The following is a 15,686-nucleotide window of genomic DNA, read 5'->3' on the forward strand; positions in this document are numbered from 1 at the left end:
GCTCATGTTCGTTAATTATCAAGAAAACGGAAAAATTAAAACCACAATGTGATATGGCTGTACACCCACCAGAATAGCTAATTAAAAAAATGCGTGCAAATGCTTGTGCATAATGCATACCTGGAGGGTGCCATGATGTGCTCTGGCTATTTCAGTATGTTAGTGGATATTAAAGACAAGATCCCCAATCTCCAGGAAAATCTGGAAAGCAGAAAACCGGTGAGTACCTAACTAAGAAAACTTCACATATTGATAAGGGTCATGAAGAGAAAGGTACTGGGAAGGAGAGTTACTGGAGGGGGACAATTCAGTTAATCTTTTCATCTCAAGTGTATACAGTATCTATAGTGGCAGCAATACAGGTTTTATGTAAGTATAGCCAGGCTAACACTGAAAAAGAAAAGCTGCAAAGTGGTACTAGTCCAATCAGATAATTAAAAATATTAAAAAGTCCCTATAATCGAAACGATGTGGTACTCATGAACAGACCAGTGGAATAGAACAGAATTCCATAAATAAACCTAAATACATAGGGGATTTTAGTACATAAAGGGACAGGGACGTGACACATTCTTTTTATTTTTTGTATTTTTTTACTTTGGGGACCATATTAATGTTTTACAAATTTTAAAAGTCAATAACAGGGACTTCCCTGGTGGTCCAGTGGTTAAGAATCTGTCTCGCAATGCAGAGGACGCTGGTTCGATCCCTGGTTGGGGAAGTAAGATCTCACATGCTGCGGGGCAGCTGAGCCCGCATGCCAAAACTAGAGAGAAGCCCACGCACCGCAGCAAACAGCCCATGTGCTGAAGCAAAAGATCCAGCGTGCTGCAACTAAGACCTGATGCAGCCAATAAATAAATAAATAAGTAAATAATTTTTAAAAGTCAATAACAACCAAAGGGGAAAGTGGGGAGGGATAAACTAAGAGTATGGATTAACATACAACTATATATAAAACACATAAACAACAAGGATTTATTGTATAGCACAGGGAACTATACTCAATATCTTTCTTTAAAATAAATTTATTTTATTTATTTATTTTTGACTGTATTGGGTCTTCATTGCTGCACACAGGCTTTCTCTAGTTGTGGCGAGCGGGGGCTACTCTTCATTGCGGTGTGCGAGCTTCTCATTGCGGTGGCTTCTCTTACTGTGGAGTACAGGCTCTAGGCGCGTGGGCTTCAGTAGTTGTGGCATGCAGGCTCAGTAGTTGTGGCTCACGGGTGTAGTTGCTCCACAGCATGTGGGATCTTCCCAGACCAGGGATCGAACCCGTGTCCCCTGCATTGGCAGGCGGATTCTTAAGCACTGCACCACCAGGGAAATCCCTATGCTCAATATCTTATAATAACCTCTAACGAAAAATAATCTGAAAAAGAATATATATGTATAACTGAATCCCTTTGCTGTACACTTGAAACTAACACAATATTGTAAATCAACTATAGTTCAGTTTTTTAAAAAAGTGAATAACAGGAGAGAACCTAAATTGGAATATAAGCAAAAAAAAAAAAAAGTTTCCTTCACACTAAAGGGGGAAAAAAGACTTAGGCAAGCAACTTTTGAAGACAATTTGACCATATTCCCTCAGGCTAAAAACAGAAGAAGAAGAAAAAAAACCCGTAAACAAGTAATTAACTCTCGTTAGTAGGATTGATTTACACAGTGATTACAGATTAGTAATTCTGGAACTATTTCATGTATTCTAGAATCAAGCAAAAAAGTAACTGTATTTCGGAGTAAGTAAATATAATGGTAGCCAAGTTTGTTGTTGCTGGAGAAGGGCGTTGCAATAGGGAGAGCAGGAGGCTAGGATGAACCCTGTGGTGTTGGATTGCAATTGGAGGTATCACTACAAAGTCGTGTTTAAAAAAAAAAAAAATTTAGAGATTCATATAAAGGTGTGTGTATGTATGTCCCCCTAGCAGAGAGGACATAGAAGCAATTACACCGCTGTAGCAATGAGAATATCCAGCACCCAGATCCCAGGAACAAGGGCTCCTTGGAGAAATAGCATAAGACACTGAGCAGAGAAAACACAAGATGGGATTGGAACATTCTGAGGGGGTAGAAAGTAGGGAAGTGCTCAAAAAATGGTTGAAATATGTCAAAAAGTCACAGTATCTCAAGGAGTTCTCACTGGCCAAATCTGGACAATCTGAGCATCAAAACAGGTCATAATAGTAGCAGATTGAGTAAAACCATTGACTAACACAGTGACTAAAAGAAGCATCCATGAAACATGCTTTATAGTAGAATGCCAACTTACTAATGTAGAAGGAATGGGGAAATTAGAAAATCACCATCAATCAACCATCACAGTAATCATTGATTCTGGTAAGAATCATCAATGTATGCCAAAACTAATGGGTGAAAATTTGATGAGAAACAGAATTTGATACCATCGTAAAGTCTCTCTCCACAAATATTAATTACAAAGGGGAAAGTAGTAACATTACAGTGAAGAAACCTGGCAGACAGCATCTTGACCAGTTATCAAAGTTAACATAACCAGTGTGGCACAAAATGACATCCTGTACCTCCAGAACAGAGCGACTCCTGTGATATTCCTGCCAAAAGGCATAACCAGAATTTAATCATAAGGAAATCACAGAAAAATGCAAATTGAGCAATGCTCTACAAAATAACTGGCCTTTGCTCTTCAAAAATGTCAAGGTCAAGAAGGACAAAGCTTGAGGAATTGTTTCAGGTTAAAGGAGACTAAAGAGACATGACGAGTGTAACATATGACCCCGGAACAGAAATTTTTTTTCTGTAAAGGCTTTATTGGAACAATTGTGAATTTGAATAAGGTAAATATTAAAATAAAAGTATTATATCCATGTAAATTTCATAATTTTGATCATTGTAATTATGGAGATTACGGGAGAGAATGTCTTTGCTTTTAGGATGTATACACTGAAACATTTAGGGGTAAAGGAGCCTTACGTGGGCAACTGACTTTTCTGAATGAAATTCCAAGTGTTCAGAAAAAAATAGGATTGTAAAATAAATGCAGTAAATGTTAGCATTTACAGAATCTGTGTGAAGGGTATACAGGAATTCTTTGTGCTATTCTTGCAACTTTTCTGTACATTTGATATTATGTCAAAATAAAAAGTTTCATTAACAAAGAAAGCAGGTTTGCATTCTGCCTCCTCCATTAATTGCTCTGTGATGTTGAACAGGTCGCTTCACCTCTGTGTTTCTGTGTCTGTCACATGAGGATCAAAATAGTGCCCACATGATGGGATTGTTATGAAAAATAATTAATGCATGTAACATTCTTAAAACTAGGCCTGGTAAAAGAAAGAGCACTTTAAATTTTAGCTTTTATAACTTTTACTTGAAAATTTGTCTTTTTTCACCTCCAAAAATTTTTCTCTGTCTTCCTTTTTTCTTTTTTTCTTAAAATTCCCTTTTCTTCCTTATTATTGGTTTCTCCTTGTAGAATTCCTATCAGACAGACATTAGCATTTCTGGCACTGCCTTTCACATGTCATTTTCTCTCATGTTTTCCACTTTTATCCTTTTGCACAGAATTTTGGGAGAAACTCTAAGCATGATTTTTCTATTCTTATAGTTACTCTTCCACATATCTCCAATTCTACTATTCAGCCAAGCTGTTGAGTTATTTACTTCATGTGTTTAATCTCCAAGAAAGCAGATTGGTTTTAGAAAAGCCTAATCTGGTTTTATGCATACTCTTTCCTTTCTGGTATTTCAGAAGGTAAGGAGTGAGGTGGAGGGCGGTGGCGGGGGGCAAGGCAGAGGCCTAATTGAGTTTTTAAAGTTCTGTTCCAAATTCTTGAGGTTCAGCCACTTTTTTGCCATTGGGATCCTTAAAACACTCTAGTATAGTAATATAAATCTCACTTTTCACTGTTACTCCTTAATTTAAAACGTCTAATGCAAGTTTCCTGCACCCATTGTCTTGTTCTATAGTCTCATACTTTATTTTATTTTTAAAATTATTTATTTGTTTGTTTATTTATTTATGGGCTGCGTCAGGTCTTAGTTGCAGCACTCGGGAATCTTTCGTTGCTGTGCGCAGGCTCCAGAGCGCGTGGGCTGAGTACCTGCGGTGCACAGGCTCTCTAGTTGTGGCTTGTGTGCTCAGTAGTTGCGGCACGCGAGCTTAGTTGCCCTGCAGCATGTGGGATCTTAATTCCCCGAGCAGGGATCGAACCGGCATCCCCTGCATTGCAACACGGATTCTTAACCATTGGACCACCAGGGAAGTCCCTACTTTATTTTAAATAAGCTTTTTCTGTTAGAATGGTTTTAGATTTACAGAAAAGTTGCAAAAATAGTTCAGAGTTCCCGAATAATGAACACCCAGTTTCCCCTTTTGTTAACGTCTTATACTACTACAGTACATTTGTATATTCTTATTAACTGAAGCCCATACTCCAGTCAAATTTCCTTAGTTTTTACCTAATGTCCTTCTGTTCCAGAATCCTATCCAGGATACCACATTACATTTAGTCTTCTGTGTCCTTATGCTCCTCAAGACTATGACAGTTTCTCAGAGTTTCCTTGCTTTTGATGTCCTTGACAGTTTTGAGGAGTACTGGTTAGTTGTTTTATAAATGTCCCTGAAGTTGTGATTGTCTAATTTTTTTTCCTAGTTAGGCTGGGGGTTTGAATTTGGGGGAGGAAGACCACACTAACTGCCATTCTTACAACATCATATTAGAGGTATATGCTATCAGCATAACTTATCACTGATGATATTAGCCTTGAATTCCTAGCCAAGGTAGTGTTTGCCAGATTTCTCCACTGTACAGTTACTTTATCCCTCTTCCCAGACTATGCTCTTTGGAAGGAAGTCACCATGCACAGTCCACACTTAAGGGGTGGGGAGTAATGCTTCAACTACTCGAGGAGGGGTAATCCACACAAATTATTTAGAATTCTTTTATATGGGAGATTTGGTCAATGTCCCCCATTTATTTATTCAACCATTTATTTATGTCAGGATGGACTCATTGATATTTATTTTATACTTAGGGTTATAATTCAATACTATGTATTTTTGTTTTTGTTTTTGTTTGTTTTTCTCAAATTGTTCCAGCTTTGGCTATTGTGAGCTCTTTCAGTTGGCTCCTGTGTCCCTTTGACATACCCCATCATTTTGTTTTTTGAAGCACTTCCTTTATTTTCTGGTACTACAAGACATTGCAGGCTCATCTTGTATATTTCCTGCCCAGCCTTAGAATCAGCCATTTCTCCAAGGAATTCTGGTTCCTGTCAACCTAAATAAACCTAGGAGGCAATAATCAAGCAAAAAAACATTTATTTGGGATCAAAGAATTGCAATTTGAGGCACATAGATTCTGGTAACAACCCAGTGTCCCACTAGGGAGTAAAAGTCAGGGACTTTCAAAGGCAAAGAAAGCAAGTTTGCATTACAGACTCTTAACTGGAATTGGAGGCAGAAGCTAGTTTTGGCTAAACATGATTGAGCGCTAAGGCTACCACAGCAGGGAGGTAAAAGTCCGTTACTGTGACAAGTTGCAGGTGTTCTTGCAGAGTCCTTGGAATATCTGTGGTTTGGCCTCACCTGGCTCCACCTGGTGAGGACGTGCATAAGGTCCACCTTCTAATGGCCTTCTGGCTCCATTTTAAAACCCCTTGACATTAGTGACTCCATTTTATTTCACATTTCACACTTCTTTCATTGTTGAATGGTATTAGAAACCAAATGCTGGGCATAGGGATTGCTCATTTTTTCTGGGATTGCTTCTAGGCCCTCTCAGCAAACAGAGCTAGAGAACATATTTGTATATACTAACCCAGGTATATATACAAATCTATATTATTTATATATGTGTATGTATTAAGCTAAATATGAATTCATATTGATTTCTCTGACTCTAATCCAGTAACAAATAGTTCATTCTGCCTTCTGTGATATTGTGTTATAATAAGAAATATATATTTGGTCTTATACCCCATTCCTGGCACAGAGCTTCTAAAACCCTTGAAATTTCCTACGTGATGAGAGTGATAAAGGTGTCTTTTGTTGTGTTAAGGAAGTGACTTTTGGAAAGCACCTAAGGATGAGATCTGGTAGCCAGTGGAGCCAACTGTGTGATTAGAGGTTGAAACTTTCAGTCCCCATTTTCCTCTCCTTCACTACCGTCCCACCGCTGGGGAGGGGGGAGGAGCTGGAGATTGAGTTCAATCATGCCTATATAATGAAGCCTCCATAAAAACCCAAAAGGAGGGAGTTCAGAGAGCTTCTAGGTTAGGGAACCAGAATGCTTCCATGTGCCACTGTGCCGGGCCCCAAACTCCATGAGAATAGATGCTCCTTTGGGATGTTCCCCTCCATATCTCTTCATTTGGCTGTTCATTCATATCCTTCATAATAAATCGGTAATCTAGTAAGTAAACAGGTTTCCTTAGGTCTATGAGCCATTCTAGCAAATTAGTCAAACCTGAAGAAGGGGTTGTGAGAACATAACCAATTGGACAGAAACAGGTAAAACCTAGCTTCCAATTGGTCAGAAGCACAGGTAACAATCTGGGCTTGCAATTGGCATCTGAAGTGGCGAGGAGTGGGCAGTCTTATAGGACTGAGCCCTCAGCCTGTGGAATCTGATGCTATCTCTGGGAAAATGGTGTCAGAATTGGGTTGAATTGTAGGACATCCAGCTGGTGTCCAAAAATTGCTTGGTGGTGTGTGGGAAACCCGCTGCACACATTGTAATTGGTAACTAGAACCCTCTTACCTCCCCGCCTTGGGTGGTCTGGAACTTCCCACTCCAAGACTGAGGAACCTGGCTTTCATTGTCTTTCATCCATTTATTTATTTGTTTACATGTAGTGGTTTCAGAATTGTTTACCCATACACCATTTATGTACACTTGTCTTTAGACTTACAGTTTCTACTCATTCGCAAAGTTACTTAAGTCAGCTTCTTTTCCCCCCCATATTCTTCAGTGAGGTTTATCATACATTTTTAATACAATTGGATTCTTTTATCATTGTCTGAATTTCATCCTGGGATCCCTCAGGGTCAACTTCCTAATTTATTTTTTTATGTGTAAACATTAAGGTTCACTATTTGTGCTGTGATGTTCTATGGATTTGGACAAATGCATAGTGTTATATATCCACTACCACAGTAACATACAGAATAGTTTCACCACTCTAAAAAATTCCCTGTGCTTCACATGTTCAACTCTTCCAAATCCCTAAACCTCTGGCAATCAGTGAACTGTTTAATGTCTTTATAGTTTGCCTTTTTCAGAATGTCATATAAGATGTATGTATGTATGTATGTATGTAGCCTTTTAGACTAGTACCCTTATAAGAAGACAGGAGAGCTTGCTTAAGCTCTTTCTTCTCTCTGCCATGTGAAGATGAAACAAGAAGATAACCATCTGCAAACCAGGAAGCAAGCCCTCACTAGACACTAAATCTGCCTATGCCTTGATCTTGATCTGCTGGCTAGCCTCCAGAACTGTGAGAAATAAGTGTTTGTTGTTTTAGCCACACAGTCTATCCTAATTTGGTTTTTGTTTTTGTTTATTATTTTATATGGAGCATCTGTTTTATTTATTTTAAGAATTTTTTAAAAAATTAATTTATTTATTTTTGGCTGCATTGGGTCTTCATTGCTGTGCGTGGGCTTTCTCTAGTTGCGGCGAGCAGGGGCTACTCTTCGTTGTGGTGCGTGGGCTTCTCATTGCACTGGCTTCTCTTGTTGCAGAGCACGGGCTCTAGGTACGTGGGCTTCAGTAGTTGTGGCACTCGGGCTCAGTAGTTGTGGCTCGCAGGCTCTAGAGTGCAGGCTCAGTAGTTGTGGCGCATGGGCTTAGTTGCTCAGCGTCATGTGGGATCTTCCTGGACCAGGGCTCGAACCCATGTCCTCTGCATTGGCAGGCGGATTCTTAACCACTGTGCCACCAGGGAAGCCCCTTATTTTTTTAAAAAAATAATTAATTAATTAATTTATTTGGCTGCGCCGGGTCTTAGTTGCGGCACGCGATACCTTCATTGCCACGTGCGGGATCTTCTTTGTGGCATGTGGGATGTTTAGTTGTGGCATGCGAACTCTTAGTTGTGGCGTGTGGGATCTAGTTCCCTGACCAGGGATTGAACCCGGGCCCCCTGCATTGGGAGCATGGAGTCTTAGCCACTGGACCACCAGGGAAGTCCCTATCCTAATTTGTTATAGCAGCCCAAACTAAGATAGTAGTGATATCTCGTTGTTTAATTTGCAGTTCCCTAATGACAAATGATGTTGAGAATATTTTCATATGCTTATTTGCCACCTGTATATCTTCTTTGGTGAGGTATATGCTCAAAGCTTTTGCCCATTTTTCAAATGGGTTATTTTCTTATTGTTGAGTTTTAAGATTTTAAAAATATATTCTGGATACAAATCTTTTATTAGATATGTATTTGCAAATATTTTCTTCCAGTCTATGGCTTGTCTTTTCATTCTCTTGGTGTCTTTCACACAACAAAATGTTTTTGATTTTTAATAAGGTCTAACTTATTGATCTGTTCTTTCATGGCTCATGCTTTTGTTGTTGTACCTAAAAATTCATCAACCATCCAAGGTCACACAGATTTTCTCTTATTTTTTTTCTAAAAGTTTTATAGTTTTGTGTTATATATTTAGGGCTATGATCCATTTTGAGTATCAAGGTTTTGTGATATTTTGCTTTTTGTTCTTTTTGCATATGGGCATCCAGTTGTTTTGCACCATTTGTTGAAAAGATTATCCTTTCTCCATTGAATTTCCTTTGCTCCTTTGTCAAAGATTAGTTGACTATATTTGTGTGGATCTATTGCTGGGCTCTCTCCTTGGTACCACTGATATTTTATCTATTCTTTTACTGATACCATGCTGTTTTAATTGCTGTTACATTATAGAAAGTCTTGAAATCAGTAATATGAGTTCTCCAAACATTATCTTTTTATATAACTCCATACTTTTGGTGGGAACATATATATTTCTTGAAAAAATCATACTTGTGCTTTAAGATTCAGTTCAAACGTAAGGTCTAGAAACCATTTACCCATCATTTGAATTCTCATTGCATCCTGTACTTACCTTGATTATTGCACTTATATGAATATAATCTCCTTCTATAATTTTTATGCCCAGAATCTACCAGTGTTATCAAAATAGACAGTCAAGAAGTATCTACTGTTCTCAGTGGAACAAACTGCTATCTGAATTGTGTATGTAAACATTCTCACCCAATAATTGGCTATACTATATACTCAAATCTTAAAAGGAGATTTTTATACCCTAGTGTCTCCATGTGTTCATTTTTCATATGTTTAAGCGCTTGATATTTGCCAGGAACTAGGTGAGATGCTGCTGATGAAATGGTGAATAAGAGTCCTGATCAAGCCAGTCTTGTCAGATTAATTTTGTACTTAACATGTTGTGTTAAAATGGTCATTTTTCAGGGACTTCCCTGGTGGTCCAGTGGTTAAGAATCTGCCTTCCAATGCAGGGTATGTGGGTGCGATCCCTGATCAGGGAACTAAGATCCCACATGCTGCAGGGCAACTAAGCCCATGCGCCGCAACTACAGAACCCATGCACTCTGGAGCCTGTGTGCCACAACTAGAGAGCCCACACACCGCAACTACTGAGCCTGTGCACCACAACTGGAAAGAAGCCCACACACCACAACGAAGAGCCCTCGTGCCACAATGGAAGATCCCGCATGCCACGATTAAAACCTGATGCAGCCAAAAATAAAAATAAATAAATAAATAAATATAAAATGGTCATTTTTCAGTTCTTGGCTGTGAGCTCATTGAGGGTAGTAACTGGGCTTTTGTGTGTGATTTTACTTATTAATTAATTAATGTATCTGATGCATAATAATGCCTGGTTGGGATCTCCCTGGTAGTCCAGTGGTTAAGATTCTGTGCTTCCAATGCAAGGGGCATGGGTTCGATCCCTGGTCTAGGAACTAAGATCCCACATGCTGCGCCACACAGCATGGCCAAAAAAAAAAAAGCCTGGTCTGTGTGTATGATAAGTATTTGGTGAATAACTTATGAAGGACTTTCTTTCAGTTAAGTGTGACTAAGAGAAAGTATTAACATTTTAAAAGTAACACCTAAAGACAGGGTGGTACCAAAAGCCTAATTGTCTCATTAAAGTAAAAGAAAAATGCAGCTATCTTAGATTTAAAAAAATAAAATACAATCACTGCAGGACACGGTTTCATTTTTCCACTGAGATGCCTGAAATTGCAGATTCTTTTTGTTGAATCCAATCAAGTACATCATGAGCACTGTAATAAAAGCAATGTATTCCTAAGTGCTAGACAGGTCAAATGTACTAAAAACTCAATTAATTAACTTACTTAAGGTTGTGAACTAGCAAAGGATGTTGGTTCAGTCTCCAACCAACAATCCTAGTGAACTAGAAATACAAGAGAGGTATGGATTCCAGGAATTTAAAAAATTTTAAAGCCTCCTGACCATGATGGAGTAACTGATATCAAACTAGGTTTCTTGCCAAAAACAATCATAAAACTAGGCAAAATATATGAGGCAATGGTTTTCAAACTTTGGACAATAGGCAGTGCAGGACTATGATCACTGATAGAAGAGAAAAACATGAAGTAAGCCCATGATTGTCTCTGCTTTCTGCCTGGGGCTACTTTCTGGAGTATGGTATGGAGAGGTATAGCTCAAATAAACTCAGAGTCTCACTGAGCGGAGTAGGCTAAGAATTTGGCCTAAGCCTAAGAGTTTGGGGATGCTAAGTGGCTGGAATTAGTGGGGTAGAGTCAAGAGAATAGTTTTCTGCAAAGAAGGAGTCCCAGAACTGTGCCTAGGGATCTTCTTAAATTTTTAATTAATACTAATCTGTGCATGTACAGGAAGAGACTCCACAAAGCCTAGCAGAGAACAGCTGCTGGGGAATTATGAGCTGAACAGAGATTCTAGAAGTGCTGGGAAAAAGGAAATTCCAAACATTTAGAGTGGACAGACACTTCTGAACACCCTAGTAGTCAGCTCACACCCTAAAAAGGCCACACCTTTAGAGTACGCTTATGCTAGCCCTAAGCAAAGGCTACTCTAGATCTAAGGGAAGAAAGTTTTAAAATAGGCCTTGAAGGGATCAGACTGATCTGCCAGTAAATTAACTGGCTACTATAAAAAAATCAATAATCTTTAAAGAAAGATAACAAAATCTGAACTCCCAACAACATAGCATCCACAATGTATAACATACAATCAAAAATGACTACTCATTCAAAAAAGCAGGAAAATGTGATCCATAAGCAGGAAAAAAGCAACCAATGGAAATAGAACTTGAGATTACCCAGATATTGGAATTAATTAGGAGGTAGAATAAAAATGTTTATTGACTTAATGGAAAATATAGTCATAATGAATAAATGGACAGGAACTTCAGCAGAAAAATGGAAAGGATAAAATAGAATTGGGAATGAGAGTTTTATAACTGAAAAAACAAACAAAAATTTCACTGAATGAGCATAAGAACAGATGGTGGGCATCAGAAGAAATGGTCAGTAATCTCCATGATAGATCAGTAATAATTATCCAATCTTAAGTACAAAAAGGAAAACGATTGAAAAAAGAAAGATATTTATGGAACAATATTAAGTGACCTACTGTACTTGTAAATAGAGTCCTAGAATGAGAGGATTGATAGAATGTGGTAGAACAATAACTATGGCCAAAATCCCCCAAATCTAATAAATAGAAAATCCTGTAATCAGATAGAAAAAAACAATACATAACATATTGGGAAACAAAAATATGAATAATGCTGACTTAATCAGAAACAATAAAAGCCAAAAGACAATGGAATAACATCTTTAAAATACTAAAGAAAAAAATGTGAATTCAGAAGTCTATCCCCAGAGAAAAATATCCTTTTAAAATGAAGATGAAATGAAGATATTTTCAGATAAATGAAGATTTAGATCATAACCAGTATAACTGTAGTATAGAAAACACTAGAGGGAGTTCTTCAGGTTGAAGGGAATTGACATTGGATGAAACAGGAAGGAAAGACCAACAGGTAGGAAAGAAGAGTATCAGAAATGGAAAATATGTGGGTAACTATAAAATTTGTTTTCTTTCCTAAATGTTATTAAAGTATATGACTGTTTAAAGCAAAATAATGTAACATGGTACGGTGGGTTTTATAAGGTATGTAGTTGAAATGACAACAGTAGGAGAAAGAATAAAAAGTTCAGGGACTTCCCTGGTGGTTCAGTGGTTGAGACTCCACCCTTCCCCTAGGGGGTGTGGGTTCGATCCCTGGTTGGGGAACTAAGATCGTCATGCCCCACAGTGTGGCCAAAAAAAAAAAAAAAAAGAATGAGGAGTGCAAATGAAATGATATTGTTACAGGTTCTTATATTTTACATGAAGTGGTATGATATTAATTCTAGTGTAAACTATATTAAAGATGCATATTTAATCCCTGGAGCAACCTCTAACAAGATGCATAGAGGTATAGCTGAAGAGCCAACAGAATTCAAATATATCAGAAAAAATTAATCAACCCCCCTCAAAAAAAAGCAAGAAAGGAGAAATAGTTAATTTTTTTAATGTGGCAAATAGAAATCAACAAAATAGTAAACATAAATCCAAACAAATTAATAATTACATCAATATAAATTGATTACATTTTCAGTGAAAAGCCCCAAGACTGCCACACTGGATAAAAAATGTGAAACCCAAACTACATGCTATCTACCAGAAATGTATATTAAATGTAATCACAGATGGGTTCAAGGGAAAAAGGTAGAACAAGATATACTTGTGCACACAGTAAGCACAAGCAAACTAGAGTGACTCTACTAATGTTAGATAAAACAGATGTCAAGACAAGAGACACAGAGAAATGTTTCATAATAGAAGGGTCAATTCATTGGGAAGAAACAATCATAAATGTGCATATACTATAATAACAGCTTCAAAATACATGATGCAAAAACTGAATGAACTAAAGGTAGAAATAGACAAATCCACAATCGCAGTTTTCATGTATCTCCTACTTCATACATATTCTACTGTTCGAAAAATGAGATTTAAGATTAGCCTAGATATTTTCAGATAATTTCTAAAGTTTTTTGAGAGGAGAAAAATCCTTCCATCTATGAACTAATACATAAAAAATTTAAGATGGGGAGGATGCTGCAGTGTGGTCCCTGGCAGGCTTATCCGCTTTCTTTCCTGAATGAACTCAAGTCAGGACAAATCCAATTATTATTCATCTGGGAGACTTCTGAAGACACCCTCCGTAATGTTTACTTTTAAATCCTCCTCATCGGAAAACAATCATAGATGTATGTACTTAACAGAGCTTGAAAATACTTGAAGCAAAACTTAGTAGTACTGAAAGGAAAATAGAAATAGCCACACCTATCTCAGGAATTACTAGAACTAGATTTTTAAAAATCAGTAAGGATAAAGAACATCTATCAACCACCTTAAACTAAAAGACTTTTATAGAACTATACGTTCACAAGCGCAGAGGGGAGAGAGGGAAAAAACCCAAAGAGAGGAGGGAGGGAGGGAGCGAGAGCGCGAGCAATCTCTGTGGGTCCAGGTTCTGCTAGGGTTTGGGGGATATTGAGACTTGATGTATACCTACATCCTGCTTGGGTATATATACTGAGCACCTGCCGTGTGCCTAGTACATATATTAGGCGCCTGCTGGTGCCAAGACCTCTCTAAGCCCTAGTAGGGGTTCCTCAGGGACAAAGCAAATCCAGGCTGCCAGCGTGTGCCTCGTTCAGCCCGGGGCAACTTCGAAACCCCTCCCCCAGTAGCCCATCTCCAAGTCCGGAGGTCCACCGCTCGCTCCCGCCCCAAGCGCTCGCGCCCGCGCTTGCGCATTCCTCTCAGCCCGTTGGGGCGAGGACCAGGCCCTCCCTACCGGGACTACATTTCCCACAAGCCTCTGAACCTAGTTTCCTTCCGCCTTCCTTGCTGGTGTCGGCTCGGAGAGGTGAGTTGGTCTGGTGCATTGAGGAAATGGGCGCGGGGGCGTCGCGGGGGCTGCGCGGGCTTCTGTGTGCACTGGGCTGAAGTGACTGTGTAGTTTGTGACGCTGACTGGACAGTGGGCGCCCTGGTGCGTCCTCTGTCCTCCTGCTTCAGGGCCGCACAGATGCAGCGGCCCAGAATGGCTCCGAGTTAGATTTATGAACCTCACAGTGAAGGCCCCTAACAAAAAGACGCAGAAGAACAACAGCTCTCAGAACCACAGCTTAACCAGAGCTCCCTCCCAAGGCAGCTTTTGAGAACTCAGAGCCATATTCTAGCCCTGGTCTTTGTACTCTGGCCATTCTCACCCGGAAGGGTCAGCTTCTCCCCAGGCTCCCTCTTACTTCCATCGGGTTATGTGTGTGGTGGATGGCGGGAGCAAATGTGGTAACGGGGGTGTGTCCTTAATCTGGACAGGCTGAGCTCCGAAAAAGGCGCAATGTGTCCAGATTCCCGTCTCCTTCCCCCAACCTGCTGATCTTTAGGAATGGAGTCAGAAAGGGGAAAATAATTATATATATACAATTATGTATGTGTGTGTGTGTGTGTGTGTGTGTATATATATATATATATATATATATATATATATATATATATATATATATATATATATATATATATATATATATATATATATATATAATTATATATATGTTTATCTTTCCTCTTTGTTCCATGAAATGTAATTTTTATTTTTTCTAGACGTGGGGACGTTTGCTTCTCCTGTGAAAGAGTGAAAAATCAGGTCGGACTGAAAAAAGAAAAAGCGGCCCTGCCATTAATCTGGATGGGAGAGAATAGACAGATAAAGCAAGCTGCAGAGTTAATAGAAAACGTTATTTCTGCCCAGGTCATGCAGCAGTTGTAAAATGCCATAAAGACTCCCTTTTGGAGAGCTTATAGCTTTCTTACCAGTGTTGTTCCAGACCTGCCTTGCTGATTTTATTTTATCACTGGGGATACCCAGTTGCTAAATTACCCTCACTTCACTTTCTAGCACTCAATCTCCAATTAATCCCTGCCTCTCCTATTCTCACCTCTGAAACAGCAGTCACAGAAGAATGGTTCCCCACTTCCTCAGAATACTTCAGCTGGAATTCAGCTCTTTACAAAAGAGCTTTTCTTATCCCTCTCCTCCATCACATTCCAGCCATTCCTGTGGAATTTCCTCCCTCTCTTGAGTCAATAAATCTTATTTTGTTGGACTGTACAGGATTGTTACAGGTAGTCTTTAGCTGGTTAGGCTTTAACACCGGAATATCCTATCCATTGGCGTGGTACTTTGTTCTTCCTTCCCAGTGAATGGTGGAGAGGATGAGGGTAGAGTCCCCCACCTCCACCAAGGGTATCCTCTCCTCTCCAGTGGCTATTCAGATGAACATTTGGCAGTCATTTAATTCCGCCTGTGAGCTGCTGCTTTCTAATAATTTGAATGGTCTGCAGGTAAACCTCATGCAGGGACACTAACCGTAGAGCTTTATTTTAGGCTGTGATTTATTTATTTTAGTTTAGTTGGAATCATACACTAGGTGCTTCGATCTTTTCCACTGCCCTGAGGTCAAAAGCAGGGAAAGATACGAGATGGTTTGATTGGTGACAGGGTCTTATGCTTTTGAGGCTTTTAGGAGTGGTAAGGTGATAGATTTTTAACAG

General features: G+C 39.0%; 1 protein-coding gene across 7 annotated transcripts in view; it reads left to right on the top strand.

Moving 5' to 3' along the window:
• The window catches only part of LOC137753377 (zinc finger protein 14 homolog), a 136,120-nt gene that overhangs the window by 90,930 nt on the left and 29,504 nt on the right, over nt 1-15,686 (top strand). For 2 of the 7 annotated variants that reach the window (XM_068528569.1, XM_068528571.1), the window contains exons 1-2: nt 13,955-13,996; nt 14,736-14,778. The exons of 1 other annotated variant lie outside the window; for it this stretch is intronic. The gene's annotated coding sequence lies outside the window, so the exon portion shown is untranslated. Of the gene's footprint in view, nt 1-13,954; nt 13,997-14,735; nt 14,779-15,686 lie in introns of those variants that run through there. 4 more of the 7 variants (XM_068528572.1, XM_068528574.1, XM_068528570.1 and 1 more) reach the window with 3 other exon arrangements.

Source organism: Eschrichtius robustus, chromosome 19 (genome assembly GCF_028021215.1).
Source record: "Eschrichtius robustus isolate mEscRob2 chromosome 19, mEscRob2.pri, whole genome shotgun sequence".
Taxonomy (NCBI): domain Eukaryota; kingdom Metazoa; phylum Chordata; class Mammalia; order Artiodactyla; family Eschrichtiidae; genus Eschrichtius; species Eschrichtius robustus.